We start from the raw sequence: 9,455 nt of genomic DNA on the forward strand, positions 1-9,455 counted from the left end.
AGAGCAGGAAAGAAAGAAAACTAAACTAATAACCATCATACAAATATCCTTAAATTATGTTTATTAGGCTCCATAAAATTAATGGAAGTGCCTAACATAAGTATAGGGGGAAAAAAAAAATTGTTGTGTCCAGTTCTGGGCTGCTTCCCAGTTCAAGAGGGACAGGGACTTACCTGAGAGAGTCCAACAGCTGGCTACAATGAGGTAGCTGGGGAGTAATTAACTCCAAGACAAACACCTCTAGTGGTCTCCTCCTTTCTCCATGTGCTCTGGAGAGAAGAAGAGGTGTGACAGCTAAATTTCAAATGTTTAGGTTTAAAAGAGATGATTACTCTTCTGCGTGATAACATCCATGAGCATACAGAAAGTCCAGGACTGAAGAGAAGAAAACCTGAAAATTGGGTGCTGTTCCAGAGCTTTTGTGCACAGACTACCTGATTCTCCTACAAAACCAAAAACAGTCTATTGAGAGAACATCCTGTCAAAAAAAAAACAACAAAACCATGTGAGACAATTATCTGGTATGTAATCAAGAGTGAAATGCTAGAGGTGAACTGAAGGCTTTGAATGGAAGAACAAAGTGATGTATATCTTGTCTGTGGCTGTCACTTCCCTTGACAGCCATGCCCTGTCTCCTCTGTTTTGTTAGAAATTATGTCAAGCCATTTATTTTCATCCTTATCTCTAAACGATGTGAAATGAGGCAATGTGAAAAGAGGAAGGTAATAAATCCAGATGTGATTAGTGGAAATATCATTTGATGGGTCCCTTTGTATGTGAAGGAAGACAGGATTCAGCCCATAAAAAGATATTAACCAGAAAGACAGTGGAAAACAGGACAAATAAAAGGCAAAAAAAGCTAAAAGTAAAAGCAAAATAAACCATCCAAAACACCACTAAAAGATTCCAATTAAGCCTCTAAATTTCCCCTTCTAAACAGCTGAAACTAAATTTATTTTTGTTTACTACTACGAGGTGACAAATCTTTTCTTTCTTCAGGGCTATGAATTCTCACTTTCACATCACTTCATTAACAAGAAGCAGCAGATCGCTGCCATCTTAATCGTAGCCAAAACAATATTTTCAGTAACTGCAAATAACAGGGTATGTTCACTTGTGGAGAAATGTGATTTCTACATAATAAAGAGAAGAAAGAGAGAAAACATACTGGAGTGACATAACTAAATTTAATGTTATTATTTGAAACAAAACTCAGAATCACATTACTGTAAATAGATAATGAGAGTTTCCATTGAAAAGTGAATGCACTAACTTTTCAAATAAATCTCACTAATTAACTGCATCAGAACAAGCTGTACAGCAGCAGAGAGACAGCAGAAAGCTTTAGGGAGACTTGTTCGGGTTCTCCAACTTCACCTGCTGGACAGGCTCTCCTCAGCTTACCTGTCAGTGCTTTACCCATGTTACAAGGAATCAAGCAACAATGTTTTTCGTTGTCCCACGGTAAAAAGCCTGTTTTGTTTGGAAACCCTCATCTAGCTACGTTTTCTCTCTGACCTTCTCAGGGAAAGCTGCAGATGTGGAGAAACTAAAGCATTTCTCAAGGATTTGAGACCTGGAGGGCCACAACTGCTCAGTGCAGGCACTGGAGTGAATGTGGTAGAAGGAAGATCGGCACAGGCTAAAATCCTTTTTAGCCACAGAATAAAAGCTGTCAGGAGGAAACAAAAGCAGAGGCATTTGCACACTGGCTGCCAGACAAGTCTTGGCAGGTCACTCCATGCCAGTCTTTGTAGCAAGTTGTAGCAGGTTATTTACCCACTGTAGGCTACAGCCTTATAATGACAAGCCTGTACTTCATTTGACTGCATTGTGTGCTGCCAGCAAAGTGCTTGGGATTATAGCTTCTCTTGACATTCACCTTGACAAAAGGCCATTTTTTCCCCTGTAAGGAAGTTTGGGTTCAGAGCAGTGTCCCACAGAAGGTAAGAGAAAGTAAAAGCTTTTTGTAAGACAGCATTCCTTAACCTTTACTGTACCAGGGACCAAAACACTGGTGTTTGGCAGCCATGCATCAGGTCACCTTCACCTTCTTCAGGACAAGGTATGGATGCCATTCCCCAGGCATGTGCTGGCATCACTGTGCACTGCCATCCCCTCCTTAAGGCAGAGACACTTGCAACATCAGCACTTCATGCTAAAGTTTCTTTGGAGCCAAGAAATCTTCTCACTCCCCTTTCTGCTGTGGTGCCCACTTGCTCTTTCACATTGTCTCTACTCTCTCAAGAGCTTAAGTCTCCCTGTTGACCTGACTGCTACTTTTTAACTTCCCAAAGGTGTGACTCCCACACTGCATTACAAAAAGCTGATGTAGCCTATAGATTTACCCTGTATCCGTTTTCGTACATCAGCCTTCTAAAAAGGAGCAAAGGATGCCTGCTGACTTTTCTTCCCTGGCACCTGTTTATGGCTTTGGGGACCAATTATCTCTGCATGCTGCTGTATGAGGCTCCTTCACACACGCTGCCTGAGTGCAGTTCTTAGGGAGGTAATTATTAACATCCATCCACATGCCAATACCCCAATGAGCTCAGGCTGGCTGCTGCTGGGGACATCTTCCTGGAGCAGGTACATGGCCACTACCAGCTGTGCTAGCTGGGCACACATCCCACCTCTTCCCAACTGTACTCAGGAGGAGGAAAATCTTGGCACAAACCTCCATTGCTAGCCCAGGTTCACCCCAACAGACAGTAGAAATGCATCTGCTTCAAAAAGTACAGTCACGATGTTTTGTGTCCCTGCAAGTTGTTTCCAGCTGTGCAGTCCTTTACCAGCAATGGTCACACTCCTACTCTTCTGATTCTATTTTGCTCACATCAGACATGAAAAATTCATATATCTCTGGAAGGAAATTTTTAGGAAGGAACATTAGTTGATTTCCAGGGTCAGCATGACCCACAAAGCCCCCATCGTTTTCAATACCTGAATTGCTTTATGTAGATGCAAAGTCACTTAATGGTACCAGAACTGCATGATGCAAACAGCAGCTACACATAGTCCATAGAAACTTTATTAAACACTAATGAAAATGGACAAACCAGGGAGGAGTTATTGAGACAGAACAAAGAGTACCACTGGGTATTATTTTTATCAAGTAATCCCTCTTAAGTTAAAACTTTCCAGAAAGCAGTTTTACACTAACCATAAAATTGAATTGTGATGAGGAAAGGCAAAGGCAATGCAGAGCAAGGCAAAAGAAAAGGCAAGGAAAGGACAGGGATTTGATACACTATGATATAAGTGCAATTATTCCTCCCAGACTGTGAGGAGTTCAAAGGGAGGAAGAATGGTGTGCAGAAGATCTACATGCAGACAGCTGGAGTACTACATGCATACTCTGGAGTACACGTGCCTTTTGTGCCTGCTCAATGAAATCACCCAAGATGCATAACTACAATTGTCCCTGCATCCTTTCTCTTAGCTAAAAAGCATTTTTATGTTTAATCACAACTCTCCTACTTGGGCTGACTCAGTCCTGCTGAAATCAACCAGGCTACTCAGGGAGGAAAAGTTTCAGGCTTTGCTCAATTTTTAGCCATTTTCTCTACTTGAAAATGCATTATATTTGGTTCAAGGGTTTGGAAATAGTCCAGAGTAACTTTTATCTTCTGGAGATGAGTTTATTCATCCTAGTGAAAAAGGTTGAGCTACTTCTTTCCTCCCTCAGACAATAAACTAAAACTGCAATGAAAGTCAGGTGGAATTTAGCATCATAGCCATTAACAGAAGTGTAATTTCCTAGGAGGTTTTAGTAGGAGGTAGCAGATTAATACACAGCAGATAAAGTAGGATCAGCTGAAAAAAAAATTAAATAAAATATAAATTGCTTTTTATTTTTTAACATATGTGTTCCTATAAAAGCAAACTATTTTTCATTTTTCTGCTTTGTGTCCCAAAGCAGAAAATAACAATAGAGTGAAGACCATGTAGATTTGTTTCTGTACACCAATTTGTGTCCCTGGCACATGTTTGGGAATGTGCTATGTGAACGGTGTCTCCAGTCTGGCCACAGTCTGATATCGTACAGGACCTGAAGCAGAACTGTGCTTCTACTGAAGACCTGCTATGGAAATTTTATTACAGTAGTTAAAACATGAATATATTCTGTAACAAGCAAGCCTGTTAGCTTCTTGGCTGAGAGTTTCTGAGGTGAGCAGTTGAATGACAACTTTATATGCAGAAGTGTCCTGGTTTGAGCCAGGATAAAGCCACTTTTCCTTTTACTGCTTTTTCTTTTCCTTTTTTTCTTTTTTCTTTTTCTTTTTTTTTTTTTTTTTTTTCTTTTTTCCCTTCAGGACTGATAACACCAGAATGTTTTTGTTACTGCGGGGACTCCAAGGTTGCACCTTCACTCTGCCGGCTCAGACACTACGGGGAGATCCATGACCCCCCATAGGAGGCTGAGTTAGACAGACAGCAAAACTGGCCAGAGATATTCCATTCCAGGTATCTATGTAAGCTCAGAGGAAGGTCAGAGATCACAGGAGACAACTTCCTTCCTGCTTCTTCTTCCCTTCTCTTCCGTCCATGGCTGGTGTCCGGGGAGGACTCCATCCATCCAGCACCATGGACCCCCAGGCTCGAGCTCTCCTGACCCTCATCACTCTGTGCTCTCCCTGGTGGCTCCAGGACTTTTCAGGCTGTTCCCAGTTCAGGAGATGCTGTGGGAGTTGTTGGGGGTGGGGGGAGGCAATAGGGGTTTTGTACATTTCCTGAACATATTTGTATATAATTGTGTATATGTTTTCTTTCATCATTAGTGTTTGATTAAAGCTGTCTAGTTTAGTTTTCAATCCAGAGAGTCTCTCCCTCAATCGCTCTCTCCTTCCCTACCTGGGTGGGAGGGGGAGGGGATCGAGACCATTGTTGTTGATCCTGAGTCAAACTGGGACAAGCAGAAAACTAATTCTGTTTTCCTACCCTGTTCCACTGGACCTCTTACCAACAAGGTGCAGTGACTACTGAAATCCTGCAGAGAATCTGGATTTGTCACCTGCAGTGAAAAAAAATAATAATACCCAAATACCTTTTTTCCAGCGTTGTGTTCTCCCTTACTTAACAAAAAGTCTTCTCTTTTTCTAAGATTTTAGTTGGAAATAGCTAAACATCTATAAGAAGGACATCTTATCATAGTACAGCAATCCTCTGAGCATTTTCATCACTGAGCCCTGTTTTAGGAAGCTCTAACCCTTTCTGCTAACTTGTCCTGTTCTGCTTTCTCCATCTTTCAGAAGTCCTCAAGCACCTAGGAACAAAACAGCTTGAGTAATTGTTAGATCACTTGCTTTAGTGTGGGCTCTGTCTTCTCTCTGAGAGTTGGAGAAGACACTTGGATGGGTGGAAGGTGTTTTTGCAGGCAGTGCAGGAGTTGTACTGACACTATAGAGCTCCTCAGCCCCTGATCACTCAGCCTTACCAGAAACAGCCCACAGCTTCTCCTTCCCTGTTTTGGTTTTTAATACTGCTATGCATACAAGCTAGGGAAGCTTTGATTCATTCCTGTCCCCCAAGTAGCCACCAACAGCTAAAGTGAGACATACACATCCCAGCCCACAATGGATAAATCCAGTTTTAGCCACAGATCATTTTTATTCCTCCTGGAGCTGTACACTCCTTGATTAGGAGGTACATAATTTTCATGAACTTATTACTCATATTTCATTTGAATTGGAAAAAAAAGTCCAATATTTCCTGCAAGCCAGAATCTCGGGGGAATCTTGAAGTCAGTCAAAGAAGCTGAGAGAGAAGAAATGATCCCTGCTTCCAGATACACATGACAAGATACAGCCAAAAGGCTGAGAAACCTTGCTTCCAGAGCCCCAGGTTCAGACTAGGCCTGCTTGGATATTTGTAGTCACCAGAGAAGTGGGCAAATGGAGCAGGGATCTGCTGGAATACTGGCAGACCTTCAGCAGAAGTTGGCCAGAAATGAAGTGTTTCAAATTACACCTTGTTGTCATTTAGAACCATCTCTAAACTGACTAGCTCAAATCGTCTTTGCTTTTTCACTCAATGGCTCTATCACCTATTGTCCCCTCCTCTTTACTTTTCTCTAAAATGAAACTCCAGGTTATTTTATCATTCCTGTCATCTACTGAAAAATAGTGTATTAAATGTGAAGAGGCCAAATTTAACAGGCAGTTTCAGGACTATGTGATAAGCAAAGCAGTATTCATTAAATGTGGGTCATTCACGGGAAGTAAAGAGTTAGAAAATTATCTGATAGATAGATAGATAGATAGATAGATAGATAGATAGATAGATAGATAGATAGATAGATAGATGGATGGATGGATGTGAAGGGCAGGTAATGGTATGGAAAGGTATGAATCATTAGCAGCCCTTGGAAAGGCATTGCAGAAAAGTCCTATTTTCACTCATTTATACAGACAAGAGAACCTGCTGGTTTATTAGGGGAGAATTCTAATGTTATTTCCAGCCTCTGCAACAAAAGTATTTGCTGTAGTCCTGAGAACACAAGGAAAATGTTGAACTTAGCCTAACTGTAGTCTATAAATGAAGTGCATGGCCTTATTCAACAACAGGTCTCAGGTCTTAAAGTCTAATGTACTGAACAGCTGTAGGTGTAAAAGACACTAAAATATAGTTAAAACCCCATCCCACCATGAGAAAATGTATGGGAAAAGGGAGAATAAAGAACACTATAAAAAAATCTGTGAAGCAGCTGGGGCCAACAGCAGGATGGAGAGGATGTTACTGCAGAGAGCATCCACGTGGTTCCAAGCAGCACAATTTATGCAACCACAGCTGAGAAACACTGAATGCACAGAGCCCAAATCTGACTGCATGATTCATATAATGCAGACCCACAAACATACAGTCATGGCCATTACTGCCTTGCCTGAGGGAGGAACAAATAAAAGAGGGTGAGATCCAGACACTACTACCTATGCTAATGGCTGAACTTGGGGAGTTCAGGCACTCAAGCCTAAGAAAGTGCTGCAGAAACCTGCTTGTCCTAAAGAGATCTGTGTTTCCATTAACAAAGATGCTGGAGCACTTGGGAGCACACATAAACACTCCATTCTACTGCTAGATCCTGCGGAAGGTTTCCCATGGTCTAGAGAATTAGTGTGTCACTGAACATCGCCTCACTCCCAGGAGAGCCTTGTCCAGTAAATGGGCTTTTAAAAAGCTTAATGGGCATGAACAGCAGAAGCCATGGCCGCCATGGTGGCCTTCCTTTAGACAGGTGCTTGAAGGAAGCCTAGCAGGCGTGTGTTGGAAGGGAAGCTCTTATCACACCTCTTGATGAAAACAGAACACACGCAGAGGTGTAAGATTCAGGAAGCTGGAATAAGACTGAGACAGTGGTTATAAAATTCCTTGGACTCTGATCCAGTCCTTAGCACTGTTCATACTATTTGTTATATAAGTAATATTTCACTTAGAAGTGAAATGCACGGGTATCAATTGCCAACCCAACTTGCTTAGATTTTTCATTGCAATTAGAAGTCAAATAGGGGAAAAATACAACCAGAAAAACAACAGCCATAACTTATTATTACAAGCCAAAGTTAGCAAATTTACTTCAGAAAAAATCCTCACTTCATCCAGACATTAGTTCTCAATCCATCTTAGCTCTCACTTCATTCTCCCTCACCCCTATTTTCCCAAGCCTTAAGACTCTGTTCTTCTCCCATTCCTGTGAGGCACAAAGTATTATTCCCATCGGCCTCTCCTCAAGAACTGTTTTTGCAGATTTAAAACTAAAGCATTTATTAGTAACCTGAATACCAGTTGTCACTCACCAATCTTGGTTTAAATCCCCTCGGGCTGAAGAGGAAATGGAGCATTGGGTTTGTTCTTCTTGTTTGCATAACCTAACCTAGAAGAAACTGGACAAACGAGTCAGACTTTCCTAGTACCTCACTTCAGGAAGGTGTCCATGAGCAAGACCTAACCATTTGCAACTCTCAGTAAGGCTAAATGCTTGGGTAAGGTGACTCCAAGAGGAGAGGGATCAAGAATCACACTGTACTTAGAAAATTTCATGGCAGTACTTTAGTGAGACGTTGAGATCCTTGAAGGCACTTGGCACTCATCAGGGACTGCTGAAAAGTTCTAATCATCTAAAGTCAGCAGCAGAATCCTGCTAGATCAGAGTTTGTAGCTGTTGGGGACTGCAACTCTGGGCTCAGAGGTATGCAGAATATGCAGGTGTCCTTTTCACAGGTAAGGAGGAAGAGATATCACACAGGAGAGAAAAGAAGAGGCAAAAACCCAGAATGGAGATATGGAAAGGAAAGGTAGAGACCTCAAGTCCTAGATCCTGCAGGACTGGGACCGTGAGCTGTATTGGTAAAAACAGCAAATTAAAGGGAAAACCCAAAGGTGAGAGAGAAAATTTTCTCTAGTGGCAGTGATAGGGTTTTTGAATTTAAAGGGCATTTTTTTTCCCTGGAAACGCTGGTCTTCAAAAGAAGTTGTCTGACCTGAGGCTAGGTCCTCTTGCACTCTTGCAGGAGACTAGATGAACCACATAGCTGTAGGGGAACACGCAAAAAGAAAGATTCTCATAAGGAACCTTGTCCAATATCATGTGCAGTGAAAGATCTATGCTCTCTGTAGCGGAGCAATCATCTGCTCTACTGTTTGAGGCCAAGAAGTTCTGCTTCCTATAGGCTGTTGACAAGCACCTATGTGATTAACTGCAGTTGTCACCCAATTTGGAACCTGCTCTTTTAATTAACTTTGTGTGGGTTTCATCCACGTCTGATTGTGTCCAAAATAGAACCTCTTGGACTGTGCTATCTCTGCCAGGCATCTTTTGATTTGTTACAAAAATGTTGCTCTGTTGTTGGAAAATCATTGCACTTGATTGACTGTGCCCAATTCTCTTTTCTCTAAATGAGAAATGTAAACTAGAGTTAAAAACAGGTACAGTCTGAGGGATCTCTAATAGTAAACACGATGCTTTGTTGATTTAAACAAACTTAGACATGCCTATTTTCATCTGAACTCCAAACTCACAGGACCACTCATGCTTTAGAAGTATTCCTGGGAATAATAACTTTCAGGAACTTTTGCCAAATTTCTCTCAGTTGACAGCACGTTGAAGAGAGCTTTTAAGAAGATCTGTATGTAGAGCCCAAGGCACACTGAAATGCATTTAAACAGGTGTGTAAGTCTGGTGTCTCCAGTTGGTTTTGTTCAGTGTATTACTCTCTTCAGCTGTACACATATACAATCATGTAGACCTGTTCTAGTTTGGCATTTCTGTTATTGCAGGAATAAGCAAAAGAAAAAAGATATCTTGAATGTGATGAACAGTGCGTGGCTCAGGGCTGTGCTGGGCTTCAAATGACAGCAGCTGCTGCAGAGGTAGGTAAGATCCAGGTTAAAGTCTTGCTGCTCCTGAGGTCAAGCAGACTGAATAGTACCTGTGACCTCTGGTAGCACCATCTCTGACT

The sequence above is a fragment of the Apus apus genome, chromosome 1 (assembly GCF_020740795.1).
Source record: "Apus apus isolate bApuApu2 chromosome 1, bApuApu2.pri.cur, whole genome shotgun sequence".
Classification (NCBI taxonomy): domain Eukaryota; kingdom Metazoa; phylum Chordata; class Aves; order Apodiformes; family Apodidae; genus Apus; species Apus apus.